A 17,576-nucleotide genomic window follows, 5' to 3' on the forward strand; every position below is an offset into this window, starting at 1 on the left:
CTCCCTGCATCACTTCTCTTCCAGCGTGACTGTTGTAATCAGCTCCCTCCATCACTTCGCGTCCTGCGTGACTGTTGTATTCAGCTCCGCCCATCACTTTTCATCCAGTGTGACTGTTGTATTCAGCTCCCTTCGTCACTTTTCATCCAGCGTTACTGTTGTACTCAGCTCCCTCCATCACTTCTCATCCTGCGTGACTGTTGTATTCAGCTCCCGCCATCACTTCTCATCCTGCGTCACTGTTGTATTCAGCTCCCTCCATCACTTTTCATCCTGCGTGACTGTTGTATTCAGCTCCCTCCAGCACTTTTCATCCTGCATGACTGTTGTATTCAGCTCCCTCCATCACTTCTCATCCAGCGTGACTGCTGTATTCAGCTTCCGCCATCACTTCGCATCTAGCGTGACTGTTGTATTCACCTCCCTCCATCACTTTTCATCCTGCGTGACTGTTGTATTCAGCTCCCTCCATCACTTTTCATCCTGCGTGACTGTTGTATTCAGCTCCCTCCATCACTTCGCGTCCTGCGTGACTGTTGCATTCAGCTCCCTCCATCACTTTGCGTCTTGCATGACTGTTGTATTCAGCTCCCGCCATCACTTCTCATCCTGTGTGACTGTTATATTCAGCTCCCTCCATCACTTTTCATCCAGCGTGACTGTTGTATTCAGCCCCCTCCATCACTTCTCATCCTGCGTGACTGTTGTATTCAGCTCTTTCCATCACTTCTCATCCTGCGTGACTGTTGTATTCAGCTCCCTCCATCACTTCGCGTCCTGCGTGACTGTTGTATTCAGCTCCCTCCATCACTTTTCATCCAGCGTGACTGTTGTATTCAGCTCCCTCCATCACTTCGCGTCCTGCATGACTGTTGTATTCAGCTCCCGCCATCACTTCTCATCCTGCGTGACTGTTATATTCAGCTCCTTCCATCACTTTTCATCCAGCATGACTATTGTATTCAGCCCCCTCCATCACTTCTCATCCTGCGTGACTGTTGTATTCAGCTCCCTCCATCACTTCTCATCCTGCATGATTGTTGTATTCAGCTCCCTCTATCACTTCGCGTCCTGCGTGACTGTTGTATTCAGCTCCCTCCATCACTTTTCATCCAGCGTGACTGTTGTATTCAGCTCCCTCTATCACTTCTCATCCTGCGTAACTGTTGTATTCAGCTCCCTCCATCACTTCTCATCCAGCGTGACTGGTGTATTCAGCTCCCTCCATCACTTTTCATCCAGCGTGACTGTTGTGTTCAGCTCCCTGCATCACTTCGCGCCTGCGTGACTGTTGTATTCAGCTCCCTCCATCACTTTTCATCCAGCGTGACTGTTGTATTCAGCTCCCTCCATCACTTCTCATCCTGCGTGACTGTTGTATTCAGCTCCCTCCATCACTTTTCATCCAGTGTGACTGTTGTATTCAGCTCCCTCCATCACTTTTCATCCAGTGTGTCTTGTATTCAGCTCCCTCCATCACTTTTCATCCAGCGTGACTGTTGTATTCAGCTCCCTCCATCACTTCTCATCCTGCGTGATTGTTGTATTCAGCTCCCTCCATCACTTCTCATCCTGCGTGACTGTTGTATTCAGCTCCCTCCATCACTTTTCCTCCAGCGTGACTGTTGTATTCAGCTCCCTCCATCACTTCATGTCCTGCGTGACTGTTGTATTCAGCTCCCTCCATCACTTCTCATCCAGCGTGACTGATGTATTCAGATCCCTCCATCACTTTTCATCCAGCGTGACTGCTGTATTCAGTTCCCTCCATCACTTCTCATCCTGCGTGACTGTTGTATTCAGCTCCCTGCATCACTTCTCATCCTGCGTGACTGTTGTATTCAGCTCCCTCCATCACTTTTCGTTCAGCGTGACTGTTGTATTCAGCTCCTTCCATCACTTCGCGTCCTGCGTGACTGTTGTATTCAGCTCCCTCCATCACTTCGCGTCCTGCGTGACTGTTGTATTCAGCTCCCTCCATCACTTCGCGTCCTGCGTGACTGTTGTATTCAGCTCACTCCATCACTTTCATCCAGCGTGACTGTTGTATTCAGCTCGTTGCATCACTTTGCGTCCTGCGTGACTGTTGTATTCAGCTCCCTCCATCACTTCGAGTCCTGCGTGACTGTTGTATTCAGCTCCCTCCATCACTTCGCGTCCTGCGTGACTGTTGTATTCAGCTCCCTCCATCACTTCACATCCTGCATGACTGTTGTATTTAGCTCCCTCCATCACTTCTCATCCAGCGTGACTGTTGTATTCAGCTCCCTCCATCACTTTGCGTCCTGCGTGACTGTTGTATTCGGCTCCCTCCATCACTTCGCGTCCTGCGTGACTGTTGTATTCAGCTCCCTCCATCACTTGCCCCCGTGACTGTTGTATTCAGCTCCCTCCATCACTTCGCGTCCTGCGTGACTGTTGTATTCAGCTCCCTCCATCACTTTGCGTCCTGCGTGACTGTTGTATTCGGCTCCCTCCATCACTTCGCGTCCTGCGTGACTGCTGGCAGTCATGAGTGCCCCCTCTGTTCTTCTGCACTAGAATTTGAGTGCTTATTCTGCAGTAATCTGGGATATTCTTTCTCTCTCCATACCAGGATGAGTTTGTTCTGGGAACATTTCTCCCCAAACATATCCGTAATTCTGACCATACTTGGTGTGACTTTACTCCGCCTGTTGCTGTCTGTGCCTTTATTTTCCTTAGTACTGCTCTTACTTCATTAAAGGTGGGTTCTACTTTACTTACTAATTGCTACTTATTCAATTTCTGCTGTGATATTTTATTATTTTTTCTCTGTCTATATGTGAACCTGTTTCCTGCATTGAGAACAAAGCATTGCAAATTCATTCAGCTCCACTGCTGTGTAGTTCTGAATGACAATGAAGTTTTCTTTGACTTTGACTTTATTTTTCTGTCATTGCCTTGCACCTTGACAGGCCTTCTTTTGCGCCATGTTATGGTTTCTTTCCAGAACCTGCTCTAGTTTTTTTGCCACCTTGTTCTGTCACTGTGACTGTTCTCTTAGCGTCTTCATTAGTCAGCTAGAATGCCTTCTTAACCTAGTTCATTTCTGCCTCTCATGTATGTAATTATACTAATCCCCCACAAGTCAACTACATTCTTTATAGTGTTCAACAATTTACTCAAAATTCCATTGCTACAACACATGAATTTAATAGTTTATTATCACTTGAAAACCAGAAAATTTATTTTATTTATTTATTTATTTTACATTTGTTGACCGGGCTAGTCTGGCTGGATACATGTCCATTTTCAGCAGAGGCCCGAGGAGAAAAGCTCCACTAAATACTAAGTACATTACAAAATATTACAAATGTTTATAAGTAACAAATTAGAAAATCATAACATCACACAGAATGCAAGACAGATTCAGGAGAAGCACATTTCGATGAGCAGTTAATACCATATTAGCAATTTTACATAGAATGTACCTAGGTCGATTAGTACTGTAAAAGGAGAAGAAATAAGACAGATACTAATAGGAAGAGTGAAGGAGAGATGTAGTATGAGAAAGAAAAGGTTAGCCTGGTGTACTGCAGGAACAAAGCCAATGATTTAGGTAGTACAGTTTAATTTTCTGTTTGAATTGAGGCAGGGATGTAGTCAAAGTTATGTCACAAGGTAAGAGATTCCAGCATTTACCTATAGTGTTAGTGAAAGAGAACAACCTGCTGTGTTGTTTGCCTTTATTGATTTAGTCATAAGTTTACTAGAGAGCGGCGAGTTCAGATTATTATCGGGATTAGGAGTTGAGAGAGTATAGGGGTGTTGTCAGGTAGGTGTAATATGTTGTGAGCTATAGTGAGTTGAGGAATTTTAGGTAGTTTTGAAATTCGAGCCAGCCAAGTTGCTTTAGATTTATACAGTGGTGAGTCCTAAAGGGTTACTAGTGGTGAAACGTGCTATGTTATTATAGCAAATTTCAAGTTTATTAAGATTGTTTTTCTTGAGGTTGGTATAAATGGGAGAAGCATATAGGAGAGTAGATAGGAGATGGGTTTGAGCACATTTGGTTCTTGTTGCTGGGGTTAGAAAAGGTTTAATGATATAGGGATCCAATTTTTGTTAACAACCTTGATGGTGTTGTTTATGTGCTGATCAAGGAAAGATGATTGTCAATGGTTATTCCAAGAAGTTTAGTAGTTGGATCAGGCGAGATGATAGTGCCATTATTAGAAGAAATGGTAAAGTTTAAAGGGGCCGACCGAGAGGTGGGGGAGAAGAGGAGGAGTTTAGTTTTTTTTGCATTTAGTAGGAGAAACCGTTTAGAAAACCAAGTTTCTACTTTGTTAAAGGTATTTTGTGTTAAGGAGGTCAGTTCAGTAGAAGAAGGTGCGGAGCAGATAAGGGTAGAATCATCTGCATATTGTATGCAGGTAGCTTGTGGTATAGCAGTCTGAAGATCGTTTATAAAGAGGGTGAACAGAAGTGGACCTAGAATGGAGCCCTGGGGAACTCCGATGGAAATGGGCAAGAGAGAAGAGATGTGATTTTCCCAAATTACTGCTTGTTGTCTGTTGTTAAGGTAAGATTTAAACCAATTTGTGGCTAGTTTATCACAAGGAAGAGATTCGAGAATATTGATTAAGAGAGAGTGGTTAACCATGTCAAAGCTTTGAGAGATCAATGAAAAGAGCGGAGGAGAGAGAATGGTTGTTTCGATTTTTGTTGATAGTATCTATAAAGGAGAGAAGGGCAGTGGTGGTACTATGATGGGGTCTAAAACCATGCTGGCAGTTTGCTATTATGTTGTGGAGGGAGAGGTGGTGTACCAGTTGCTGGTGAATACATTTTCCATTATTTTTGCAAGGGTGAAAGAAGGGCAATTGGTCTAAAGTTGGAAAGGTCAAGGGAGTTTCCACCTTTATGAAGTGGTATAATATAGGAGACTTTCCATATATCAGGGATGGTTCCTTCTTGGATAGTTCTGTTGATGAGTAAGGAAATAGGATAAGCAATTTCTTTAGCAGCTTTCTGAAGGAAAAGAGAAGGGAGCTTGTCAGCAGAAGGGGTGCAGGGTTTAAGTTTGTGAATGAGTTTGAAGATGAAAGAGGTAGATATAGGTTTTAGAGCGAAATTGAGGGAAGAGGTAGTTCTGTTAGGTGGTATATGAGACATTATACATAAAAACATTAAAACATTAGACATAACAATTAACTACTCATTCCTTGCTAGAATGGTAAAATCTAATTGCCATTCATAATCTTGAACGTCTACTCCATTAGAAGAAAGATTATCTTAAATTATACAATGACTGCTGATTAGTATTCCAAAACATGCATGCTGATTGGCCAGCCCAACCAGCATGCCCATTGTAAATCCGACATATACTAATGGAAAAAGGTCCAGTCGCCCGGACTTTTCCAGTAGTATAAGTCTTGATTTTTTTTTGTTTGTGTTAGGTAGCAATGGAGAACAGAAGAACTCCATTACTGTAATCTCACTATGTTATATGTTTAACATAGCGAGATATCATTAAAAAAAGCAATGGAGATCTCCCTTTCTCTGTTGCTTTTTTTAAAGATATCTCGCTATGTTAAACTCATTTAACATAGCGAGACAGCTTTAAAAAGTAACAGAGATCTTCCTTTCTCCGTTGCTTCCTCTACAAAGCTCTGATGTACTGCGTAAGCATATGCATGCACAGTACGTCAGGAAAAAGCCCCAGGATAGTGGAAAACCATGGAAGGGCACCACACAGGTATTATACAAAGGCATTATTTAGGAAAAGTAAGTATTTTTTTTCTTAAATAATGTCATTGTATAATAGCAATAACCCATGTCTGGGTGTGGGCAATGGTAAATTAACCCACGGTTGTCTTTGTTTGGTCACTCAGGCTTCACCCTCGTGACCAAACCACACCAACCGTGGGTAAATCTAGCATTACCCACACCCAGACATGGGTTATTGCTTAATTATACCATGATCCCCCCAAAACATGCACACTGATTGGCCAGCATGCTCGTTGTAAATCGAGTTATACTAATGGAAAAAGGTCCGGTCGCCCGGACTTTTTTCCATTAGTATAACTCGGTTTTTTAAAACACTGTCTCGCTATGTTAAATGGGTTTAACATAGCAAGACAGCTTTAAAATAAGCAACGGAGATCTCCGTTGCTTATTTTAAAGCTGTCTCGCTATGTTAAACCCATTTAACATAGCGAGACAGTGTTAAACGGAGAAAGCAAGATCTCCGTTGCTTTTTAGTTTCTATGTTAAATGAGTTTAACATAGCGAGACAGTTAAAATAAGCAACGGAGATGTCGGTTGCTTATTTTAAAACTGTCTCGCTATGTTAAACTCATTTAACATAGCGAACTAAAACAACGGAGATCTTGCTTTCTCGTGCTTTTGCCCACAACTCTGATGTACTGCACAGGCGCGCAGTACATCAGAACTGCCGGATGCCAGACATCTGCGGAAGGGCAGTAAACAGGCATTATACTATGCCATTATTTAAGAAAAGTAATAGTTTCTTTTCTTAAATAATGTCATGGTATAATAGCAGTAACCCACTTCTGGGTGTGGATAATGCTAAATTTACCCACGGTTGGCTTTGTTTGGTCCCTCGGGCTTCGCCCTCGGGACCAAACCACGCCAACCGTGGGTAAATTTAGCATTACCCACACCCAGGCGTGGGTTATTGCTATATTACCTCATACATACATCAATTCTAAACAGTGCTTTTCACATCCACATCTAAAACTTTAGAAAAAACAATCAAATAAATTGAGTCTGATGGTAAATAGATCCATAAGCCTTTAATAACAGCTCTTTAACATTCTATATCATATGCCTGCTAATGACACATTAACTGCTATTTCTGACATCTGTATCTCCCCCACCACCACCTTATATAACCTAAAATCCTCCTTATCACCTCACTCACAGAACACATTCTCACCCTAATATTCATAATACTCCTTCTCTCAGTTACAGAAAACAGCATAACCAGCATTGCTGCTTCTCATAAGCTCGATGTTTTCCTTGTCTCCACACATTAACCCTAAAAGCTGTTGATCTCTTGAGATGTAGCCATTTCATGCCTGCTGCTTTCTGGGCTAAAACTGCATTTTGTCTCTAAGCTGGGAAACAGTTCAGGAGGATGAACTCTCCTTCTTTACAAATGCTTCATCAGCAAATACATAAACCCCAAAAAGCCACTCCTACTTCAGATCATCACTCAAACTGGATAATAACTTTCATTTAAAAAATGTGGGCCCTTCCATATTGCCACAGCTTACCTAACCTTCCCACAACCCAGTCAAAAGAGAAAATACTGATTTCAATTATTTAAAATTAATTTGCTAACAATGTAAATGATTTTCCTGCTAGGAATCATTAAGCTAAACAAACTTAGCCAAAATAACATAATCTTCAGGGACTGGCTAGTAAACCAAGGTCTGATGGAAATGTTATCCAAAATAGCTAGGCCTAACCTAAAGACTTGTAATTTTTCCCTAAACAATCAAATGATAGCTAATTTTCCACACAAAAAAATCCATTTTATTTGATTTATTTATTTAATATTCATTGCCTGGGAAAGTCCAACTGGGGTAGACCCTATTTTTGGGAGAGGCCCGGGGAGAAATGCTCCAGACACATATCTTTAGAGAGGGGGAGGAAACCATAGTACCCTGAGGAAACCCACACAAATACAAGGAAAACCTGCAGAGTCTGCACAGAAGTCACCACAGCCTGGAATTGAACTGGAGAACCTCTTGCTGTAAGGCAACCAAGTTAATCGCTACACCACTGCACCTACCATTGTTAACCGTTGCATCACAATTTAAGTTCTCACTCTATAACTATGTGAGTTTACCTCATCACATTCCAAATCAATATCATTTCAGCCCAAATCAACCGACAGTATCCAAAAGCTTAACATCTAATTTTTTGGAATTGATGGGACTCTTTATCTTAATATCCCACGATGCTACATCCAATGCCAATCCTCTTACATCAGTGATTGTAATACTGTGCACCACTAACAAACACTCTTACATCACTAACTATAACACTGCATGCCACTGACAACACTCTTACACTAGTAACTGTAACACTGTGTGCCACTAACAACCCTCTTACATCAGTAACTGTAGCACTGCATACCACTAACAGCACTCTTACATCAGTAACTGTAACACAGCGTGCCACTAACAACCCTCTTACATAAGTAACTGTAGCACTGCGTACCACTAACAGCACTCTTACATCAGTAACTGTAACACTGCATGCCACTAACAACCCTCTTACATCAGTAACTGTAACACAACGTGCCACTAACAACCCTCTTACATCAGTAATTCTAGCACTGCATACCACTAACAGCACTCTTACATCAGTAACTGTAACACTGCATGCCACTAACAACCCTCTTACATCAGTAACTGTAACACTACATGCCACTAACCACCCTCTTACATCAGTAACTGTAACACAGCATGCCACTAACAACCCTCTTACATCAGTAACTGTAGCACTGCATACCACTAACAGCACTCTTACATCAGTAACTGTAACACAGCATGCCACTAACAACCCTCTTACATAAGTAACTGTAGCACTGCGTACCACTAACAGCACTCTTACATCAGTAACTGTAACACTGCATGCCACTAACAACCCTCTTACATCAGTAACTGTAACACAGCGTGCCACTAACAACCCTCTTACATCAGTAACTGTAACACTGCATGCCACTAACAACCCTCTTACATCAGTAACTGTAACACAACGTGCCACTAACAACCCTCTTACATCAGTAACTGTAGCACAGCATGCCACTAACAACCCTCTTACATCAGTAACTGTAACACTGCATGCCACTAATAACCCTCTTACATCAGTAACTGTAACACAGCGTGGCACTAACAACCCTCTTACATCAGTAACTGTAACACAGCGTGCCACTAACAACCCTCTTACATCAGTAACTGTAACACAACGTGCCACTAACAACCCTCTTACATCAGTAACTGTAACACAACGTGCAACTAACAACCCTCTTACATGAGTAACTGTAACACTGCGTGCCACTAATAACCCTCTTACATCAGTAACTGTAGCACTGCATACCAGTAACAGCACTCTTCCATCAGTAACTGTAACACAGCGTGCCACTAACAACCCTCTTACATCAGAAATTCTAGCACTGCATACTACTAACACCCCTCTTACATCAGTAACTGTAGCACTGCATGCCACTAACAACACTCTTACATCAGTAACTGTAACACTGCATGCCACTATCAACCCCCTTACATCAGTAACTGTAACGCTGCATGCCACTAACAACCCTCTTATATCAGTAACTGTAACACAGCATGCCACTAACAACCCTCTTACATCAGTAACTGTAGCACTGTATACCACTAACAGCACTCTTACATCAGTAGCTGTAACACTGCATGCCACTAACAACCCCTTACGTCAGTAACTGTAACGCTGCATGCCACTAACAACCCTCTTATATCAGTAACTGTAACACAGCATGCCACTAACAACCCTCTTACATCAGTAACTGTAGCACTGTATACCACTAACAGCACTCTTACATCAGTAGCTGTAACACTGCATGCCACTAACAACCCCCTTACGTCAGTAACAGTTAACGCTGCATGCCACTAACAGCACTCTTCCATCAGTAACTGTAACACTGCGTGCCACTAACAACCCTCTTACATCAGTAATTCTAGCACTGCATACCACTAACAACCCTCTTACATCAGTAACTGTAGCACAGTATACCAGTAACAGCACTCTTACATCAGTAACTGTAGCACTGCATGCCACTAACAACCCTCTTACATCAGTAACTGTAACACAGCATGCCACTAACAACCCTCTTACATCAGTAACTGTAACACAGCGTGCCACTAACAACCCTCTTACATCAGTAATTCTAGCACTGCATACCGCTAACAACCCTCTTACATCAGTAACTGTAACACAGCGTGCCACTAACAACCCTCTTACATCAGTAATTCTAGCACTGCATACCACTAACAGCACTCTTACATCAGTAACTGTAACACAGCATGCCACTAACAACCCTCTTACATCAGTAACTGTAACACAGCGTGCCACTAACAACCCTCTTACATCAGTAATTCTAGCACTGCATACCACTAACAACCTTCTTACATCAGTAACTGTAGCACAGTATACCACTAACAGCACTCTTACATCAGTAAGTGTTGCACTGCATGCCACTAACAACCCTCTTACATCAGTAACTGTAACACAGCATGCCACTAACAACCCTCTTACATCAGTAACTGTAACACAGCGTGCCACTAACAACCCTCTTACATCAGTAATTCTAGCACTGCATACCACTAACAACCCTCTTACATCAGTAACTGTAACACAGCGTGCCATTAACAACCCTCTTACATCAGTAATTCTAGCACTGCATACCACTAACAGCACTCTTACATCAGTAACTGTAACACAGCATGCCACTAACAACCCTCTTACATCAGTAACTGTAACACAGCGTGCCACTAACAACCCTCTTACATCAGTAATTCTAGCACTGCATGCCACTAACAACCCTCTTACATCAGTAACTGTAACACTGCATGCCACTAACAACCTTCTTACATCAGTAACTGTAACACAGCGTGCCACTAACAACCCTCTTACATAAGTAACTGTAGCACTGCATACCACTAACAGCACTCTTACATCAGTAACTGTAACACTGCATGCCACTAACAACCCTCTTACATCAGTAACTGTAACACTGCATGCCACTAACAACCCTCTTACATCAGTAACTGTAACACAGCGTGCCACTAACAACCCTCTTACATAAGTAACTGTAGCACTGCGTACCACTAACAGCACTCTTACATCAGTAACTGTAACACTGCATGCCACTAACAACCCTCTTACATCAGTAACTGTAACACAGCGTGCCACTAACAACCCTCTTACATCAGTAACTGTAACGCTGCATGCCACTAACAACCCTCTTACATCAGTAACTGTAACACAGCGTGCCACTAACAACCCTCTTACATCAATAACTGTAACACAGCATGCCACTAACAACCCTCTTACATCAGTAACTGTTAACACTGGGGGTGACTATCATCACTCTTAGATCAGTAAATGGTGGCCATCCATGCCAGTATCAACATTGTTACATCAGTAGCTCGCAAATCTGTGTGCTGCTATGAATACTCTTACATCAGTAATGGGCAACACTGTGTCATGCTGCAATGTCCTTATATCAGTAACAGACAACAATGCATGCCCCTACAAATACTTTTGCATCAGTAAATGGCAAAACATCTTCCTAGTGGGTACAGCTGCCTCTATACAGCGATTAACATTCTTGTACAGGGTTTCTGTAAACAGTTCTGCATAGCCAGCAGTGTCCTCAGGGTTTAGGGGAGCTTGTAATTTTGACAGGTTATTACTTAATAGCAGGAAGTTAGCCTTAGAGTAGTTCCTGAATATTCCAAGGTTAACTGGGGGTCCAGGTTTTATTTTTACTTTAAAGTAAACCATTTTGTGGTCTGACCTTATTAAAGAAGACATTACAGTAGGGGGTGTGCACCACTCTCATATTAGTGAGGACCAAATCCAGTATGGTTGCACCCCTGGTTGATGTATTGACAATCTGGTCCAGGGACTTTGTCTTTACAAAATCCCTGAATCTCCGTGCATATACATTTGGTGTTGTATAGGATTCCCAGTTAATAATGGGGTAATTAAAGCCACCCATAAATATTCTATTGGGTTGTATGGTGAGTGTTTCCAATTAGTTTAAATACATGGTATGGGTTTCCTGGATCATAGATGGGTAAGGAAGTGGTATCGGATTTTGCCTAAGATGATTTGAATATAGAGTAGCTCAAGTGCATTGTCATGTTTGACCAGCCTTGAGGTATATGTATTTTTGACGTAAATAGAAACACATCCTCCTTTAATTCCTGTCTGTGTAGTAGTTGATTTAAATCTGTGGAAGACATTATTACCTTGCACTGCCAGTGTGCTATCTGCAGCTTTAAACCATGTCTCAGTGACCGCTCAGATGTCAGCATTCTCTAGGGTGAAGAGAGCTTCTAGGGAGTGGATTTTTTTGTTTAGAATCCTAGCATTGAGCAGTAATACCTTTACATTTTCTTGGCTTTGATTTGCTATGTCAGATATACTTACAGTTTGTCATTGCCTAAAAAAGGCACTATGAGAGAAGACCATGTTTTATCTGATATTTGAAAGCCTAGGGGGAGAGGTGTAGACTATCCCTGGTAAAGCAGTCTGGTCTGTTGACCATCTCCTTTCATGCTAACAAATATTAGACCACCTTAGAATGACACCAGAAACTAAGCCAGTTACTAAGGTCATTCATCTTTTGTTCATATTGTGGCATCATCCTCGGAGAAGGTAAAATGCTGCTCAATGTTAGGCTCATACCAGCCTAGGACATATATTCCAAGAGCTCCATGATGTCTCTCTTCATATAGTCTAGGGATGGTAATTTACACCCACATGGAGTATGACTGAGTCATACTGGTACTTGTGGTCCAATATCTTGAGTGGATGCAGAATGTGTCAGATCCTGGCCCCTGATAAGAAACTGCCTGTGACTTTCTTCTTGCTCAGCCTGGTGAGAGGGACATCAGTGTGTCTCACAATGCAGTCTCCAATGACCAGAATGTTTGATTGTGTGGCACTTTGCTTTATGGGCTTAGAAGTAGAGGCTCCATGAGATGTGGCTATATGTGTTGATGTGGGTGTTGTTTGGAAAGAGTGTATTCGGGGCTGCTGAGAGTATTTGTTATATGTACTTTATCTAGGAGGTCTTTGTGGTTTTGGAAGGTTGCATTTAAATACCTCAGGATATGTGGGTCTATATGTCTGCTTTGAATTATGTGTGATGGGTGCAACATGTGTACTACTGACAACCTTATTGACATTAGGAGTACTTTTATGTGAGAGCTTTGTCTCCAGTGACATACCATATCAGTTTGTTTGAGAATTAACTGGTTGTTGGTAAACATGAGGCAATGTCTACATTGTCTCAGGATGCTCATATCCACCAAGCTGGTAAGGGAGACAGTGGGAACGTTTGTTGCAGAAATTTCAGTTGTGCTTTTACAGGAAAAATGTCACTCAAAGTGTCTGTGTCTATACAGGGCACTACCAAACACTTGAGGGGAAACTAATAAGTAGGCCATCAAAATTTAAAGATGAAGTATTTAGACAGATATTCAGATGTTAGAAAGAAATCAAGCAGCACTTACTGAAAAAAAAGAATTAGATTGTCAAAAATGATAAGAAGATGGGAGTTGCGTGAATGGCTACTGCATGGCTACTACTAGTGCTGGTCTCACCACAGCTTCACTCTGCTGGGGTTAGGAGGGTGGCCTAATGGTTAAGGTGTTTGACCTACAAACTCAAGGTGCAGGGTTTGAGTCTCATAAGGGATCATTTGCTAGGCTTAAAATGGCTTGCAAGGGCAGTTAGCCTACTACTAACCTATGAACCTATACAATGCTCCTTTGTTCCTTCTTTCACCAGATGAAAAACATTAGCACCAATCCCAAGATAAGAAGCAGGACACACCCTGGCTGGTGATCCACAGTCTTGTCCCAGATGATGCAAAGGTCTGTAGGCTTTTCCTGGGAGGTGCCTTGTATATAAAACAGATCAATCAGGAATATCAAGGACAGGGTCTCACTGCCCAACCAGAAACAGTCAGGAATCAATGCACTCTGCCCTTTCGCTCACCGGGATTGGAATATAAGCACAATTTCCAAGCTGTAACCTATGAAGCAGTAGTTAGGCTTTCCACTGATCAGTAGACTCCAAGAAAAAATGTCCCTGTGCTCCTTCTCTAACCAGGAGAAAACAGAAGCACTAATCACAAGATGATTACTGAGAGGCAGAATGTGGGATGTCCAATAATTGGAGGTCTTGAAATAGATGTTGCAGATTTTAAAGGTAGGATGGAAAAATGGGTTAATATCCTAAGCACCACAGTGAGCTCTAAGCAGTTAGATATGAAAGAGGGGATAACTTAAGTTTTAGCTGTCTAAGTACAGAGACACTAATTTTAAAAGAGCAAGACAGATTGAAAGGGGATGGGCACTTTGCACTCTGGTTCTATGTAAGACAGTGAGATGGCCAATAAATGTAAATAGCTGAAGGGGGTGATTTCACAAAACAAAAATTTTATGCTTACAGACAACAGCCAATAAAAGGGGAGAGGGAAGAAGATATGTGATCAAATTATCTTAAGGGGCAAGCAACTAGAAATACAATTGAGTTTAAGAAATCAACAGTACCAGGGATGGTAAACATTTCTATGTGACTCAGCTGTGGGGGCTTTCCTAGTTTTAATATGCAATTAAGAGCAGAACACAAGTAAATCACAGCATAAAGAAAACAAATCACAATATACAAAATAGAAAAAGGCAATAAACCAATACAAAGTACAAGAAATTAAAAGCAAACTAACCTTGCCCTCACAGCATGTTGTGGCAGAGACTGGGTGAGCTTTTTCCAGCAAAGCTTTAAAATGTTTTATTTTACCCCTTAAATAGAAGGTTTAGTTTCTAGTTCAACCCTCAGTTCACATATAATTAACCTTAAGTGACCTGTTCTGTCTTCTGTGTGACTCTTTAATTGGCCTGTTCTAATTTCTGTATGACTCACAAGAGACACAGTTGTAGTCTCTTTCCTAGTTTTAATATGCAATTAAAAGCAGAACACAAATAAAACATAGGGTAAAGAAAACAAATCACAATGCACAAAATAGAAGGCAATAAAGTGATGCAAAATAAAAGAAAGCAAAAGCAAACTAACCTTTCCATCACAACAAGTTGTAGCAGAGTCTGGGTAAGCTTTTCCAGTAGATAACTTTGTAAAAAAATATAATAGGGACATGAAGGGAAGGAGTAGCTAATTGGTGTCATGTTTAAATACTCATAAATGTGGTTAATAAAAGTGAAAGCAGAGAATTCAACAGGTCCATAACAGTGCAAAAGATTAGGATAGGTATTTAGGATAGGTATAAGACAATTGGAATTAGGCAAAGTCCCAGTTCTAAGCAGTTTTCCATCAGAATTTTATAAGTGAAGAAGGTTGAAATAGTTGAGGTAATCACAAACATACATAATGATAATTTATGTTCCATGCTCCTGCTGCCACCCTACATAACTTACCCTGCAAATTTTCATCTTCTGTTCTTTTCAATAGCATTCTTCGTTTTAGCTTCTCTTCCAACTCATATATTCTTGTTAATTACTTGCTAAATGTATATAATTCTTGGCTACACCTCTTACTGCAAGTTTCCTAACATGTATTAACGTTCCTGTATATATTTTGCAATTATTCCTTTAAAATTCTGTATTACCTGTTCAATTATCACTAATATAGACTGTTTGTAATATTTGTCCTTGTCTAATCCAGTTGTATATTTTCAAAATATGACATATAGTAATGTTAATAGTCTTTGGTCTGCTCTATTCTATAACACATGTAAGCTTATAATCTACGTCATATTGTAACCTTGATTGTTTATGGAGCTTTTCTCCCCAGGACTCCATTGAAAATGGGTTCACTTTGGGCCAATGGGCTATCCTGGTAAACCAACTGCAAATAAATAAATAAAATAAATAAATAATAAATTATGTCACCTGCGTCAATGAAACATGCAAGATCATTAAAGCTACAAAAATGAAAAAGTTATAAGGTGAAATCAGGAGACGGAAGACCTAAATTGTTAACTCATTTGGGTATAAAAACTTAGACAAAATACTAGCTAAAAGGTTATATATTCTACTGCCTGGATACTACAGGAAGGCCATAGTGTTTCTTTCCATGGAAGATGTGATTGGAACTTGGCGGGCCTTGTGAAATTCTTGAAAACATTGCAAGAAAAGAGATGGGGTTGGGGTATAATTTGCATTAATTAACATGAAAATGCATTTAAGTTTGTTAACTGGTTGCAAACAGATATGAGGTTGTTAATTGGGTGCTTTTCTCTGAAGTTCTACAGAGAAGAAGAAAGTGAGATTATTTTCATTTTTGATTCTGCCCTATTTCTAACCCATTCCAAAACCTTGTCTCACAATAAATTACTTAATTGTCTTTCATCTCTTTTCATTCCCCCTTCCATTCTACCTAGTTCAAAAGTGACTTATCTGACAGCTAACAATGTGGAAAAAATAGCAATTCTGCTGCTTCAACTTCTTTCCAGCTTCTGCATGTGTACCCCAAAACTCCATTCTTGGGTCACTCGTGTTAAATATATTATTTAGTGATTTACATTCTGCTTTAAAACATCCTTAACTTGGCTCTTTGATATAAACCTAATACTGTACCTCCCAAAAAACAAAGTACTACTTTTTAAGACCATATCTCATATGGACTGCAAAACCAGCTTCACAATCAATTCCAGTAATAACACAACTATATAGGTTATCTGTAATACTAAACTTTTTTTAATTTTTCCAAATCTTTTGGGTTTCTAATTCCATGAAAGGAATGGAGCCCATTCCTAAGTCAAAGTACTATTAAAGTTCATGAAATTATCACTGTTTCAATCTTTCATGTCAGCCAAAAGTGCTCTTCGCAGTTCCCGCAGTGTGCCCAGTAATGACTCATTTGTCAGTTCATACGGAGTTACATATATTGGTAACATATCTAAATACGATTGCAGATCTTTTTTACAAGACCAGTTGCTCCTACTACTATTGGAACTGTCTGGATATCTTTGTTCCATATTGCTCTCTCTTCTGCCTGCAAATCTTGATATTTTATGAGTTTGTGTCTGTCTGTATGAAAGACACTGTAGTCATTGGGTGCAGTGATTTCAGTGATCAGTGGTACTACTGTCTTCTTTTCATAGATCACTATATCTGGTTTTCTCGCTTCTGTCTTTTGAACTGTTGGTAAAGGGTGATCCCATGTGATGTAAACTTTATCACTTTCGATGATACTTTGTGGCTCATATTTCCAGTGTTTTTCAGCCACTTCGATACTATGTTTGCACAGTCCCCAGTGCAACAGTGTTGCCACATTATTGTGCCTTTCAATATACAATCTTTCTGCCGTTAGTATGTCACACTCAGCAACTGCTTTATCTGCTTTTACTGTATTTGTGTTTCTTCCTGCTTTATTTTGCTTTTGTGTCATCTTAAAAGTACTCAATTGTATTTATTACTGCTTGGTGTAACTCATTCTAAGCATTTTAGTTTAAGCACTTGGGCTTCAGACCAGTTGTTTTACATTAGGAAGGTTTGTGGCCTGCACTGTGGTGGCAGGACAGGTAGCTTACATCCTTCCAAGTTGGGAACTGCTGATTGAGGGCTCAGTGTCTGTTATTCTAAAAGTGTATTAGTTCTGGTTTAAGCACTTGGGCTTCAGGCCAGTTATTTTACATTAAGAGGGTTCATGGTCTGCACTCTTGTGGGAGGAGAGGCTGGACTCTGCCCTTCTGAGCTGGGAATTTCTGGATAAAGGCTTATAGTGCCTGCATATTTGAACTGCTTCTTACTGAAATTGGAACACCTTGTTTGCTGTAGCATAGA

This window comes from Protopterus annectens, chromosome 1.part1, assembly GCF_019279795.1.
Source record: "Protopterus annectens isolate FY-2018-M chromosome 1.part1, PAN1.0, whole genome shotgun sequence".
NCBI classification, from domain to species: Eukaryota; Metazoa; Chordata; order Ceratodontiformes; family Protopteridae; genus Protopterus; species Protopterus annectens.